Source organism: Anser cygnoides, chromosome 2, assembly GCF_040182565.1.
Source record: "Anser cygnoides isolate HZ-2024a breed goose chromosome 2, Taihu_goose_T2T_genome, whole genome shotgun sequence".
Classification (NCBI taxonomy): domain Eukaryota; kingdom Metazoa; phylum Chordata; class Aves; order Anseriformes; family Anatidae; genus Anser; species Anser cygnoides.
In genome coordinates this window covers 128,072,366-128,088,576 of record NC_089874.1, presented here as the reverse complement: position 1 = coordinate 128,088,576, position 16,211 = coordinate 128,072,366, and the positions used below count along the sequence as shown (strand labels likewise).

Here is a 16,211-nt window from a genome sequence, read left to right as displayed (position 1 = left end):
AGACTCAGCCCTCAAGCTCAGCTTGGTTTCAGTTCTGCACATATTCAAAGTACCAAATTGCCAGTTAAATAATCTTCTTCTAACTTTTATGTCTCACTGTTCTGGATAGAAACTGCAGTGTATATACTGTCCCACTTTAAAGGTCCCCCACTATAAACCCAAGGCTTCAGACTTTTGTTTTACAGAGTCTCTGGGACAAATGAAAGGACTGCCACCTCTGCACAAGGAACAGGAAAGAGGATCTAGGTATTCAGTAGAGCTGCAAACAACAAAAGTTCTCTTCTGCTGATCACGGTGACAGTTTTCCTATGCTCTGCTATGTATGTTAAGACCGTAGGTGAAATTGTATCTACATACCAAAGCTGAGAAACTAGTGGGTGCCATCCCTGCCTATGGCAGGGGGGTTGAAAGTAGGTGATCTTTAATGTCCCTTCCAACCCGAGCCATTCTACAATTCTATTATTCTGTGAAACTATGGAACACAGATAGCAAGATGAAAGCATTGAGGTTTGACTAAGTATTTCAATGCAAGTGGAGATATTTGACATCTACTGAAAATTATTTTACTTTTCTTCATGCTTGGTGTTCCTAGGTATTCTGTCTGAAGAGTCTTTAAGGTTTTGCAACCCTTTAGAAATCTGGCCTAAACAACTTCACTTGGGAATGCAAAGGAAAGTTAGATAATTCATGCTGTGTCATTGGGTCACAATCCCATCTCTCACATCACTTGTATTTAAAATTGCATTGTATAACGCGTCGTAAAGACCATTGAAAAAGCCTTAAAGCTTTCATGTAACTTTGATGTTCTGAATCATCATAAAAAGGAACTTTTCTTCCTCCATTAAATATAGAAAGACATAAAGGAAACTAGCTTCCAAACTTCTCACAGTCTCAGGCAGATACTAAGTCATCACAGTTTTTGACAATGATAAATTAAGAACAAAACCAATGAATTATCAGAAGTAAATTGTCTGGATGACAACAAGCAACTATCCCTGAAGCAAGAGATGCTGCATTTAAACATGAAGTGCATAGCACTTAACAGATAAGCTGCATCACAGCTCTCAGACAGATAAATAAATTTTGTTTGTATATGTAACATGTAATAAAATATCTGCTTCAGACAGAGCCAACCAAATTCTGCACACAAAAAAAAAAAAAAAAAAAAAACAAAAAACAAAAAACAGTGAACCTTCCTTAGAATATTTAATTCAACTATATTTGAAGGTGGTGTTTCTTGTGTTCCCCTCCCAAATAACAGGAATATACATGGAAATAAGTAGCCAATTTAAAATCAGCACTGGACATTGTCAAATAGAAGAAGAAAAACAATAATTCCTTCTCTGTATGTGTCATTGAAGCTGGATTTAGATCTCAACCAGTTTGTACCTCTACAGCTCAGCTTCAATGGTTAGCCAATAAACAAATAAATAAATAAATAAATGCAGTTATTCCCTATTACATTTGCATTAGCTGATTGCTTTCTTCTTTGTCTTTTAAGCTAAAATTCCTGAGGGAAACAAGGAAGATAAGTAACAGAAAAAAAGACCCAGCCTTCACAAAATGTTACTTTTGCTTATTCATGGCTTGGGAAAGAGGAAGGTTGCCCTTAAGTGCTCAGGAGAACAAGCTGATATTCAAGGAAGAGCTCCTCCAAACACAGGAACTGTCCATTGCAGTGGGCTGGAGGTGGCAGGAGGTCAGCATGGCTGAAAAGGGAGCTTCTGACTGAGCTGAAACATAGGAGGAGGAAGCAGGGATGGGCTATGTAGGAGGATAGCAAGCATTGCAGTGAGAGGAGAAGCTGGGAAGCCCACATTTCAGGTGAGTGAAGTCAGTAAGAAAGGCATCCAGAGATACAGCATCTGCAAAAGGAAGATGAAGGGACATAATGATGGCTGAGGTAGCAGGATGTGGTTTCCTGGCAGGGACTGCCCTCAGGCCTCAAAGAGCACCCAGCTTCTGGTGAAGTGAAGTACTGCCCACAGCTAACTTAGGGATTGCCTCAGCAATCTGAACAGGCCTAAGTAAATAAGATCCAAGGGGTCCCTCAAAGGGTGCCCATGGAGCCCATCTGCATCACTGTGAGGCTGCTCCCTATCACCTTGGGAAGGTCATGGAAATCCCTATGGATTCCTGATGACTGGGAAAAGGCAAACATCACACCTGTCTTCCAGAAGGGTCTGAGGAACTACAGGTGGTTCAGCTTAGCTGAACTCCCCAGGGAAGATTTTGGAGCAAAGCCTCCTGGGAGCTGTAAGAGAGTGACTGAGAAGAGCCGAGCAGGGCCCACAGGAGCCAACTGTGCAAAACATAACCTGGAAACTGCCATAGGGCCTTTCCAACAATTATTTGATGGTTCTGATTCTCTTTCAGGCCACTGTGGAGATTACACTGAACATACTCAAATCACAAGGCCTTTTAGAGTGTCCAAAGGAGGGCTACAAAGATTGTGAGAGGTCTAAAGGGTAAGACATACAAGGAGCAGCAGAATCACTTGGTTTGCTCAGCCCAGAGCAGAGCAGGCTGAGGGGAGGCCTCATGGCGGCCTCCAGCTTCCTCACGAGGGGAGTGGAGGGACAGGTGCTGAGCTCTGCTCTCTGGGGACAGCGACAGGACCCGAGGGAACGGCATGGAGCTGGGACAGGGGAGGGTCAGGCTGGGTGTTAGGGAAAGGTTCTGCACCCAGAGGGTGGTCGGGCGCTGGGACAGGCTCCCCTTTTCCAGGAGAGTGTTCAGGGAAGTGGTCATTGGTAGCAAGCTTGTCAGAGCTGAAGAAGCATTTGGACAATGCTCTTAGACACATGGTCTGATTTTGGGGTGGTTCTTTGCAGAGCCAGGAGTTGGACTTGATGATCCTTGTGGGTCTCTTCCAACTCAGGATATTCTATGATTCTATGATTTCACCACCTATGAAGAGTACTGGTGCCTACCCCCTCCACTCACATCCAGATTCTGTTAAAACACATAACACCTTTAAATGCAAACAAACACTCTCCAGTTTCATAGCTGAAAACTGTCATTGTTTGGAAGATTTCCAGTGAAATATGTCTCTCACTCCTCCTCCAGTAAATAGGACTTCTTTTGTGATAAAGGAAATTTTATCTTTTTATTTTTTTTCCTTTTTTTTTTTTCTCCAGACAGAAGAATTCACTGGCAAAGGCCTGTTTAAAACAGCTCTAAATGTGGGTCTACACCACCAGTAGAAGATTAGAAACCCTAATGCAGACTCCTGAAGAGGTACATACTGTCTTTAATCTAGCTTTCTGTATACTCTGTGAAAAGTTTTGTCAAAGCTTAATAACAATAACCCTGAGGATCCTGAGTTAACCCACACGACCTATAGCCACATTTCTAGTTGGCTTGTGAACCTATCCTGAAAACATTTGGAATTTCTGGGATGTCACTGTACCAACAGCCTCACTAAACAGTAAATCCAGCCACACCAAGAGTTGTGCTGAGCTCTTCTCATTGATTTTCATTCTCATAGACCACTTCTAAAGAGACAATTAAAAAGAAATCTCAGAAAAGCTTGTACTTGAGGTGTGCTTCATATTTTGCTCCATCATGTTGTGTGCTCACCTTGTAAAGTAGCTATCATGTTCTGTCGTGGATGTTCTTTCTCAGACTTGTTAAAGCTTTCCCCTTTTGTTGCAACTAACCTGGAATAAGTTTCGACAACACTAGCAACTCATCTTGCAGGTTATGGTGTGCTGTAAGCTTGCTTTTTTTTTTTTTTTTTAATTTTTAAGATGATACCAGTGCTGATGATAAATAATAGCATGAGGGACATACACAAAATTAACTATCTCTACTTTCCTCATTCTGTGGGACAATAAAAGGACAGCAAGGCCACATGCCTCAAATAATTCATTGCTTTTTGGCACTTTTTGAACTGTCTATCACTCAGTAAATTGATCACTATTGATTTTGAGCAACAGACATTTTGTGGAATCTTTCCCATATTTCAGGAAAGGGGTTTCATTTCATCTTTACACCATGAGCGGCTCACAGTGACAGCAGAACCAGACGGACTCACTCTGTGTGAGATAAACTCTGTGTTTAAAAGCCCTTTGAAACAGATTTCTGTCATAAACAAACTATCCTCGCTGGGCTATATTTTACATGTATATATATAATGTTACAGAAAGAAAAAGAAAAAACGCACAAGCTTTCTTACAGACTGATTTTTCCACATTTTGTTTACTCCATGTATGGTTTATAGGGAAGTCAACAGGAGTGAAAATGTGTTTTTAAGTTGCCAATTGCCAATATGATTTCATGCTTATAAATGAATCACAATCTTCCTTATAAATTAAAAGCATCACAGATCATTTATCTTACAAAGTTGCCAAGTTTTTTCTTTCTGTCAGTTTAGATATAGTAATAAAAATCAACTTGAAATAACAGAATGGTTTATGAAATGCAGCTACTGTCTGTTCTGCATTTTTATTTTTAAGTAAACTTGTGCCAAAAGGAAAGCTCACATAGAGCCAGAAAGTCTGAACCAAATCATTTACTACCCCCCAAAAATGCACCAAAGAGAAATTAAGTTCTGAACTTTCACTTATCTCTAATAGGGCTCCCTACAAGAAGCTTATTGCTCCTGGGCCAACACTAAAAATGTAGTTAATTTCAATTTGTGAAATATGCTTTAATCATAATTATTACATATTCAACTGAATCATTAAAAAAAAAAAAGCCAACCAGCAGTCTCTTTTAAGATGGGTTTGCAAGTAGTTTGTTCTAAAGTAAGCTGTAACTAGGGTGGAGTAGCGGGAGAGAAGAGAGAACCAGCAGGTAACTTCCAAAACAGGATGGCGTGACTTTGCATGCACAAACACTGATTGCAATAAATCTTTTCTACTTCAAATCAGACATTCCAGTGCTCTATCACTGATCAAATTCAGATCTCAAAAGGCTGCAGCCAGAAAGCCTGGTTTCAATCCACCATTGGAATGGGGTCATGGGTGAAGGAAGGGAAAAAAGAGCTTAAGAGAAGATGATGAGATCAGCTTTTAAAGTGCTTTCATGTACTATGCAACATAATGTATTTTAATCGTGGTATAAAACATATAAATGTATAAATTCAGGATGTCAACTATCACATTCAGGGAGACAAAATGAGATTATTCCAATCCTGGCTAGTGAAAGTGAAACCCTAGCTCTGCAACATAATGGAAAAATAGAGTTTTGGAATTAAATTATATATACTTAAAAAAAAAAAAAAAAAAGGAAAGAGGTGATTGATTCAAATTACATTGTGAGGAAACTCAGAAAATACCGAACAAACCAGTCTTCAGATTTTCATCCCACAGTCCACAAAAACATAGGCTACAAAACTCCAGCAAAGCTACAGCAAATTTTAATTGCTTCGGAGCTGACATTTTGGCAGAGATCTTTTTGCAGACCACAAGTGGCTATATCTTTGTCCACAGGGCATTCAGATGGGGGTGTTGAAATGTAGTACTGTCTTAGGACTGCTGGTACTGTAGTGTTTATACGAGATACATAATCAATTTTAATAATATCTGAACTCTGTAAACAGGATAACATTAGCCAATTAATCTCTGTCTTTAATGGCCAGTTTCCTTAAGGACAGCATGAGGGCTAGATTGCAAACAATAGGAACTAAAGTGGCTCAAAATAACACAGCTTTGCTGATTTCAGAGTTAATGGGAGTTGGGGCTAACCGTCTGATCTTCAATTATGTGAAAACTGAGCATTCACAAAGGTTTAACAAATATCTCCCACCGGTGTGCTAACCTCCACTTACCTATTCAAAGTACACGGGCATGGAAAAAAGATTTCCAAAAGCTTCTTGCAGCCCAAGAAATTATTGCTGCAAGACCAGCATTATCATGACCAACAGACTCTACCAGGCATGCAATAACTACTACCCTCTTAAACTAAATTTGTAAAACAATTAACAAGTGATGAGATGTTGTTTAATTCATTTTGTTTGGAGACATTTGTGTACTTCTGAATGTAACTATTGACAATTTTATATGGTGACAGGTTAAGGCCAAGTCCCATTTGGTAGCTGCAAAGTCTCCATAGTAACAGTAGCCTAAATTACTATTGTCAGAGCACCAGGTTTACTGTATTTTACTATCCTCTTTGAGTGCACACTTCCCAGTTGATGCACTGTTGTGATTCCATCAAGAAATAAGGAGACTTTGCAACTGCTCTCTGGCCTCCCCCTGACATTCTGGCTGCTGAATCTGAATGAGAGATGCTCTGCTGGCCTGCACATTGCAGAGTAACTGGCAGGAGCAGGGCCAAGGAGAGCAAGATTTGGCATCTTCAGGTTCTCAGAAAAAGAGCAGTTGTTTTCATAATAAAAGAATTGAGGAGGAAGGAAGAGAAAGAAGGTAAATGAGAAGGAGAGAAAGGATTCTTTGCCTTGATGGCCAGGTATTTTACAAAGCCCTGAAGTTTTGCTCAACCCAGATTTCTTTGTGTTTTAGTTTCCCTGAAGTCAACCCACAGCCTTCATCACTCACATAAGTCTTCCTGTTGCTAATGATAGACTAATTCAGGTGAGATTTTCAAGAGCCTACAGAAAAACTGCAAGAAAACATTTAGAAAGCATGTCAAGGAAGGCAGGGTATAGGCTAGAGAGGGAAAGACAAATCTTAGAATAAACCAAGCAAAACTTCATTGCTCGCTACTTACAAAACTATATAAAGAGAACAGTTTACAAAGACATCAATGTAAGTTATAGCCATAAATGCAAGTGTTTGAAGGAGGCTTACCAACATGATGGGTACAGCATAGAGACTTGCACAGAACAGAGACTGATCCCAGCAGTCCTTTAAAAACTACAGTGTCCAGAGTACATTAAACTTTACAATTTATACAGAAGGCCATCATAACTGGCATGTATTTCTGAAGATGCCAAGTGAAAAGAATTTTAAAATACAACAGTTGAATGCCATTTGTACCTGAACAGAGATCTTTTTTTTTAGCAAAACTGCTTTTACATTTATGTCTTTGATATCAAATTAATCACATATTTTAGAGGTTTATATTCTTAGTGTCACTACCAGCTATTGCAGATCTTTCATAGAACTACCACAATTACGGCCCTTTCCAGCACATTACTAAATCAAGGGACATTGCTCTAAAGGTAGTAAATGAGATTTGAGATGTCTAATTGTTATAAAGGGGTAATCTTATTAGCTCAATTATACCCTGTTTAAGTGCAAACTGATGAAGGCAATTATCTCCATTAATCTGTCCTTTCTGATTGATGTGATTTGTGATAGGCTTCCCATACATACTGTGCAACATACAATAAGTAATAAACAAAAGTCATTTAAATTGTTGCATAGTGTGAACTCCACCTGAGAATGAACAGATGTCTTATATGTACATAACAAATAAGGGAAACAAATGTAATACAACTGGAGATTACTTTTACCCAGAAACCTCAGGGACAAATATTTTTGGTTTGGAACAGACCAGCCTGCTCCCCACAATGAAGCAAATGACACAAGCCAACTTTCCTCCAAACTACTTAGGCTGAACATTGGTACTATCACAAGCCCAAAGAGCAGAATATAAATATTTTCAGAAAATGTACGTAGTCAAAATGTGCTTCCTAATGATGCTTACTTCTTCCTGTTTATAAAAGCACTGTCTATTTTTCACTTAGAAGAATAAATTAAATTCCACTTCTTTTCCGTTTTTAAAATATACAATCTCAGCAATGACTTCTGAAGCGAAGACATGATGGGATATTTCTTCAGTTTTTCTTTGTTGCAGGGGAGAAGGGAGAGAGAAGAGGGGGTAGAAGAAGAAAACTTCCCCTTCAGACTTCAGGGATTGGGACCACAATAACAATTATTGCAGCAAATATACAATTACATGTAGGTGATCTGGCCATATGAAGAAATATCAGCGCATTGAATCCAGGCAATCTTCATCCAGATAACTGGACCTCAGACCTATCCATGTGCAATAACCTGAAGGATGTTTTCTACATAATTCATCCTTCACAAGACAACTGGCAACTACTTAGCCTGCTCACCAGACAGAGGTCTGCATGTCTACAAAACAAGTAGCCTGTCATCAAAGTACAATACAAAAAGAGACATATTATTTGTGCTATGTCTGAAACTCTGCCATAGGTTTGATGGCTGACTTAAGAGACAATCGTGTAACTTACTGGTTGGATAATAAACACTGTTTATCTAAATGAATAAATACAGCAGGACCACCAGGCACAAACAAGTTCATTTAATTTAAATAAAACAAAAAAAGATGCCTGGTCAATGTTTTCAGAGTGCATAAGAGATTCTCATCAGAAGCCTCTTTCAAGCTGAAGATCCAGATGGTTGGAGAGAGCTCCTTGCAATGATGATCAGTAAGTACAGAAGCAGGCTTAAAACCCATCCCTGCATTGCATTTTTCATAGCTGTCTAAACTCTTGGTAGCTTTTTCTTCATTTTCTCGATTAGCTAGATCTTACCATGTGTCATCTAACTGTCCCCGTGCCCTCTCTGGAGACTGTGGGCAGCTTACATCACATTCTCAATACCCTTCCAGAAGCAAGCACCCCAAAGCTGGCATTGTACCCACTAATTACAAGGGCCTTCAAATCCATACTGGATTTGCTCCCAAGTAAGACTGCATACGCACGGGTATACAGCAATGCTATGTGATAAAGGGCACAGGTTGTGCAATAATGCACTGGACTCAGTAATAGCTCTGAAGTATTCACCAGAAGAGCTGAATTGCTTTTCCTAAGAACAGTTCACAAATATTTATATCCTTAGCAGAGTGATTGGTGTTTACAGTTGATTAAATGTGTCAGTGTGACATTTTCCCAAATAAAAATAAGATCTAGAAATCTAAATGGTAGAATATATTAACAACTGAATATCAGTAATCTGAATTGATCAGGACAATGGTGTGATCTAGAAATGTCATTTAGAAATGACAACATGGGAACATCAATAATTTCTAAATTTTGCATTGCTTTGGCATGACCAGAGCTGTGATGGCTCAGTGAAAACACATGGCAGAAGGCCAGTGGCACAGAATAAAACAGGAAGATGACCATTCATACATCTATTTTGTCTGCCAGAGCAAGCTCTGATATTTCAGCTCCTCAAAATAAAGACCTTGCCAACTTATTTACTGAGGCACTCAGAAATAGAGAAGGGCAAAGAATTTCTGGTGAAATATTTAATTGCTGGAAAAAATGCTAATTACAGAATCTTCCTGTAGGAACACGCACAGCCCTTTCAAAAAGGTTGGATGCAAATGTGAGTGGCCATGAACCCATTCAAGTGTGCGTCCTCATAACTAGAGCACTAACTGTGCTGACATAGCTCTTTTGCATGGTACAGCAATAGAAAAATTCATAAAACTTCAGTATTCACAAGACAAGAGAAAAATCAATTAAAAATGGTTCTGTATTCTGCTTCCTGAAGCACTCAAGATGTTGGAAAATCATATTCAAAATGTTGTTCCACATCAGAAAGAGCAAAAAAGTGCAGCTGCCATTCTGTAGGAAGCATCTTAAACACCAGAGTGAGCTAGAGATCGAAATCAACCATTTCTCTTTCACTTTTTGAAAGACCTTGATTCAAGCTCAGTGGAGACTAGGGCATTTTCTGAATTTGCAGTCTTTCAAAAGACAAGTTAGTTGTTGCTGAGGGCCTCGCTGGATTTAGTACCTATCTGTGCTAAAATCTCTCTCTCGGTTTTCTGTCTAAAAAGATTCAGGACGTTTAGTTTTAGCCGTTAACTTAGAGCTGTTAAAATTCAAGATTTATGTGCACATTCATTAAAGTGGGGTCTGCATAATTAACACAGTATGTTTGGGACATGAAAATGAGATTCTATTAGTTTTGAGATAATCTATGTATGCATTTAGTGACATCTATTAAAGGAATAGTGTCCTTTTGTGAGGCTGTGAGAAGAAGTACATGAAAATCTTTTTGGATGAGGTTTGATCCCATACCCAAATTTCTCATTGCTGTCATTGGAATTAAGAATACTTATTGCAGAGATTCAAAGATAAAAGACAGAACCTTAGCATAGCTGAAATACAGGCAATAGTTTCACAGTGATCACTACAGTTTCTCTTGGCAAATGCTAGTGTTGATGTCAAAATTGAGAAACAGCAGTTTCAATGCTGGTTTGTATTTCTAATGCTCTAGTTTTGATAAAAGGTCTGTGTTCTGTGCAGGAGAAGTGTCTGAACTACTAAACTTTGTTGCTCCGTTATACAGTTTAAGTATAAATGAGGCTTTTTTAAGAGGATATTTAACCAAAGTCCACATCAAATTTGAGATAAACCTTTTTTAATTTGCTGTCAATTAGGATAGATATAGTTTTGATGTTGTTATAAGAAGAGGTCACTAGAAGTCTACCATGATCTCTGTTGGATTTTGTTGATAATGGGTAGGAAACAAACTGTTGTTATAATCCAGACAGGTTCCATGGGGAATTCAATAACATGGTATTCAAAAAAATACTTTAAACAGTGATTCATAATATAGTTATTTTCCATAGCTTCTATATAAACAATATCAGGGAGGCCACAAATTCAAAACAACTATGTTGGCTCAATTTAAGAATAATTTTCTTATCTACTGTATTATTGTACTATTCAGACATGGTCCCACATAACATCCTGATCTCTAAATGGGACAGATATAGGTTTGAATAGTGGAGTATTCAGTGGACGAAGAATTGGCTAGACAGCAGCACCCAGAGAGCTGCAGTCAACAGCTCTATGTCCAGGTGGAGGTCGGTGATGAGTAGTGTCTCTCAGGGGTCCATCTTAGGACTAGTGCTGTTTAAAATCTTTAACAATGACATAGTGAGATTGAGTGCACTGTCAACAGATGGCAGATGACACCAAGCTGGGTGGCACAGTCAACACAACAGAAGGAAGGGATGCCATCCAAAGGGACCTGGGCAAGCTTGAGAAGTGGGCCCATATGAACCTAATGAGGTTCAACAAGTCCAAGTGCAAGGTGTTGCACCTGTGTTGGGGCAATCCCGGACATGAGTACAGACTGGGAGAAAAATTCACTGAGAGCAGCCCTGTGGAGAATGACTTGGGGGTTCTGGTGGAAAAAAAACTTGACATGAGCCAACAGCGTGTGCTTGCAGCCCAGAAGGCCAACTGTGTCCTGGGCTGCATCAACAGAGGAGTGGCCAGCAGGGTGAGGGAGGGGATTGTGCCCCTCTACACAGCCCTTGTGAAGCCCCACTTGGAGTGCTGTATCCAGGTCTGGAGCCCCCAGCACAAGAAGTATGTGGGCCTGTTAGAGTAGCCACAAAGATGATCAGAGATCTGGAGCACCTCTCCTATGAAGAAAGGCTGTGAGAGCTGGGAATGTTCAACCAGGAGAAGAGAAGGGTCCGGAGAGACCTCATTGTGGCCTTTCAGTACTTAAAGTGGGCTTACAATAAAGATAGATAATGATTTTCACATGGGCAGATAGTGGTAGGACAAGGGGTAATGGTTTTAAACTAAAAGGTTAGTTTAGATGGTTTTAAACTAAACTAGATTAGATGTTAGGAAGAAATTTTTCACTCAGAGAGTGGTGAGGCCCTGGCACAGGTTGCCCAGAGAAGCTGTGGATGCCCCAGCCCTGGAGATGTTCAAGACCAGGTGGAACGGGGCCCTGGGCAACCTGATCTAGCAGGAGGTGTCCCTGGAGAGGTGGAACTGGATGATCTTTAAGGTCCTTTCCAATCCAAACCATTCTATGATTCTGTAATTCTGTGAAAATCAAATCAGAAAGTACAAGTGCCTTGCTGTGAAGATGGTTGTCACTGTCAGTATATTATATATTTAGACTGTGAATGGAAAGGTACATTTGAAAATAGATCTGATTTAGATTACAAATACTTTCAAATTTTGACATTTGAATGGACTGATTTCTCACTGCTGAAGCAGACTTAATGTAACTGGAGGTATACTGCAAAAAGATTGCAAGGCTCATCCTTCAGTTACCTTACAAAAATATGGTTTAAGTTTAGTTTGGGATTATCCTGTTTTATGCTCTAAAGACCTTGGTAACCAAAGGGAGGGAGCCCTCAAAATCAGGCAGTCAAAAATGCTGAAAACAGGAACTCTTCTGCATTCTTTAAATCTCATGACATTCATCTAACGGTTATCCTCTTGGAATAAGATAGCACTGGCTGAGCCAGCAGCACATATGGTATCAGCTGATTTGACCTGTCAGATTTTTTTAAACGCATACAAAAAAAAAAAAAAAAAAAAGCTTAAAATCTAACCATGGTGGAACTTAATTCAGCATTTTAACATTCCCATTTAATTCAAGTAGAAGATTAAGATAAAACTTTGTTATTTGTTATCACTTTGTTATTACTCTTAGTATTGAAATGTTCAAATCTGTCATGTTTATAAAAAATAAATAAAATAAAATCATTTGTATATGCTATCTACAAATGCACAAATCCAAAAGAGGTTTTTTTCCATTGGTAGAGAAGGGTACCATTGGATGAGAGTAGAATGGGTTACAACTCTAAAACCAACTGGGCTTCCACCTGAATTATTATTGCAGCCAAAACACATTCCATATTTCATTTGATTCTGCTTTTATTATCAGCCATCAAAAGCCAAACATTTTCTAATAAAAATATAAATATGTGGAATATACTGTGGGAGATATAAAAAACACAGATAGACTTCAATATGAAATGATTTTCTAATGTTGTACACCAGTTAAAACCAGAGTTAGGTGCTGTATTAATGGGCAGCAAAAAGGCTATGTCTTTAAGTACAGTTAAATTCTCAGTTACTATGAGAAAAATTTAAGTGAAATTTGATCAAGAGTCATTCTTCAAACACACCTCTGACAAGAAAACCCTGTTGCTTTATCCAAGATATCTCACTGCCTTATCATGGTGTGCCTGGTTACCAGCATGATCATGTACAATGGTACTGGTAACCAAAGACAAACCAGCCTTGGCAATTTCCCAGGATGAATAATCACTCTTCTCTTCGTGTCACAATTTGTTATTCCTTCAGTTTACTCCTTTTCTATGGAACAATCATTAAGCCCATCGTCTGAGCAGTCAGATGTGGAGGCTGGATGTATACTCTTCAATCCTTGCACTGCATTAGCATGGCTACTTCCAGAACTGTACCACGAATCAGATCAGTGTGAAAAAAAAAAAAAAAAAAAAGCTAACAAAGCTAACAAAACCACTATTTACTATTTTTTACCTGGAAAAAAAAAAAATCTTCACTTCCAATCCAGCTCACCCTGCAACCACTACAAATTGCAACAAAATTGTAAAAAACTGGAAATACATTAACAACAGCAAACCTACTGTGAGTGGGCTGCAATACTTCAGTGAGTACTGCTGCAAGAATTTTTAATCTCAACCCAAAGTGACTGTCAAGAAATGTCACATTTGATTCTTGTAATAGCAGGAGAATCCTACAGAAAGCTTGTGGCTGAAACTATACCAGGCCCATATTTTATTTGTATGACAGGAGTCCTTGTTCCATGCGTCTTTTCCTCCTCCCTCACTTCCTTCATACCATTTATTACAAAACCAAGAGCTGATTACACAGCTATGCAAACTATGTATGTCTTTCAAAAATATACTGCCAGTCACTTACTCAGATAACTGGATAATAAACAGATATTAACAATAAGCAGTAAGTGACTAAAAAGACAATACACTGACTGCACTGAATACTTTTTATGATTGAGTGAGAATCACAGACCACAGCATGGGTCTGTCAGCAGTATCCCCAGCCTCTTGCACGTGGGCTTCATATGGAGGCACAGCCCACTGGTAGATAAAGCAAGGGTCCAGTCTTCCTGATTGCCAATTTACTTCAGATGAAGGCACTTAGACGCAGGGAAGATACACTAACAGGAAAAGACTAACCAAACTGCAATTTTTTCACTAATTTCCAGCTCTGTTCTTCCCAAGCACATAAACAGTGCCACTTAGATTTAAGATCCTTGGCCTTGGGCTGAGATCCTGTAGCTATGGTGTGTCCTGTAAATCAGAAGTGCTCAGCATGTTCATCTGACAGACTTGTGAAAAAACACATCTGAGAGGCAGGAATGTCAACATGAGTGGAGAATGAGGAAAAGGGTTAATCTGTGGCTTTCGTGTGAGTCAAGACACCTCTTACTCATCCAACGCATCTATTTTTAAGCATCATTCTGGGAAATGAGTTTACATCTCCTCAAGGATTACTTCAAAACATTTCCCACAAGGCACACAGTGCTCTCAGTGCTTTTACATACAAGAAAAGTATGTTTTGAGTGTATTTGTTGACACTGGGGCAGGGCCTGTTGTGGTTTAACCCGGCAGGCAGCTAAGTACCACACAACTGTTTGCTCACTCCTCCACTCTGTAGGGATGGTGGAGAAAACGCACTGGAGAAATGCACTTAAGTATTGTGTTTTAATATGCATCATTTTAAAAGTACCAAACTGTGAAACATCAACATCTGTGTGCAAAGTATGATGAGCAGAAACCAGAATAAAATAAATCAAAGCTTTTCCTAAAGCCTTCACTGTGGTTGGGACTTCCTGCAACAGGAAAGAGACTGATGAAGCGGGGCTATCACAAGACACTAAGAGAGATATCATAACAGGAGAGAAGAAGGTATCATGGCAATTTCAGGACAGTTTAAAAAAGTATTTTTACCTTCACGTACAAGCACTCCTCACTTCACCATATCTCACAATGCGCCATTCCACCAACCTTTTACATCTTCAAAAGAGAAGTGGTAAGAGATACCAGGTCTAAGTTAGAGACTCGTTGTTACTTGTGCTCTGACCAGTCGCAATCAGCTCTGTGAGACAATTACTCTACCACGATTTATTTACACTTGTGCTCTGTCCAGATGCTCACAGATGCATCAGTTTGAAAATGATGCTGCAAATCACAAGGAGAGTTTCTGATCCTTTTTGAGTCAGAAATGACTCAAAAAATGACCTAATTTACACCTTCTCATATATTTTTTACATCCTTTCCACCACAGACAGACAGTATATTAGGGATTAATTCTGGCAACAGTTATTTCCTGTTCTACCATCTTGAGAACTGATAGACTATGGAGAAGTCCACTTCATTTAACACTACCCAGCCCTCTACTAAGTCACTTGGAAAATTTCTTATTTACAACTTCCACTGGTAAAAGCAAACTGATGGCAGAAGTAGTTCAGGGACTCTTTCATATCAGAGAAGTGCAAACAGAAATAGCTGCTTTTCCTGCTCATTAATTGTAAAGAAGACAGTGCCATGCTAAAATTTATTAAAAATAGGTGAAATTGTTTTTTTTAAAAAAAGGCCTGGAGAACTTCCAGATGCTTTTAGCTAATCTTTCAATGCACTGAATGGTTTTACAGCTAAGCAAACTAAATTATTCATCTGATTGGCAACTAGGTAAAGTAACCTCTCTTCCTTTCTGGATAAAGGGTCAAACAATTTTGGAAAGTCTCTATAACTTCAGTGAAACAAACATTATTTCCAACTTCATGTGTTCAACATAAAGATTTTTTTAAGTAAACAAGATCTAGACTTCCTAATCTTTTAAAATAGAGGTACCAGCATGCTCTAGGTATCACTTTAATTGCCCAAAGACAATTATTATATTTTAAGGAGTATATGCAATAAAAAGTGTAATGATTGTTAATAATGGTTTTAGTAGTTTCTTCTCCCTTTTGTGAGGTGATTTTGTGATAAACATTCTTGACATAAAAGAGAAGTCACTCTCTTTTTATTTAGTCCCAGATCACTAATGAAATCTGAAAACAAAAGATATGAAATCCCACTGCTGGAAAACCAGTATCGAAACTCCTAAAGTTTTAGTGATGTTGGTTTACAGCTCATAGTTTTCTTTCTCATCACTTCAATCTAAGAATTGTATTTCTCTAATCAGCCAATTCCACCAAGGGCAGTAAAAAGTGGCCCTATCTGATTGTAGAGGATAGATGATTGCAAAGAACTCGGAATAAAAAATAAAAATAAATAAATAAATAAATAAATAAATAAATAAAAACTTAATTTTCATCACGGTATTGTGTCTTTCTGCAGCCAGTAAACACTGGTGTTTAGCACAGAAGAAGTCAGTATATGTTACATTTATACAGGCATAATTTGGCCTAATAAAAAATTTCCTATTTAGTTGTATAGAGTTTAAGATTCTTTTTCCAAGAAGAAATTATTACTTATTTGTA

The 16,211-nt window shown here is 38.6% G+C and overlaps 1 protein-coding gene and 1 long non-coding RNA gene across 3 annotated transcripts in view; one reads left to right on the top strand and one right to left on the bottom strand.

The window, feature by feature from the left end:
- Positions 1-16,211, bottom strand: part of C2H8orf34 (chromosome 2 C8orf34 homolog) — a 220,264-nt gene that overhangs the window by 20,282 nt on the left and 183,771 nt on the right. The window lies entirely within an intron of this gene.
- Positions 1,188-8,213, top strand: LOC106030667 (uncharacterized). 2 transcript variants are annotated; one of them, XR_007168403.2, is made up of 4 exons: positions 1,188-1,824; positions 2,377-2,468; positions 3,141-3,240; positions 6,471-8,213. It is a non-coding gene; the product is annotated as an uncharacterized lncRNA (long non-coding RNA). The 2 variants fall into 2 exon arrangements; XR_010829712.1 differs by lacking the exon at positions 6,471-8,213 and having other exon boundaries at positions 3,141-3,648.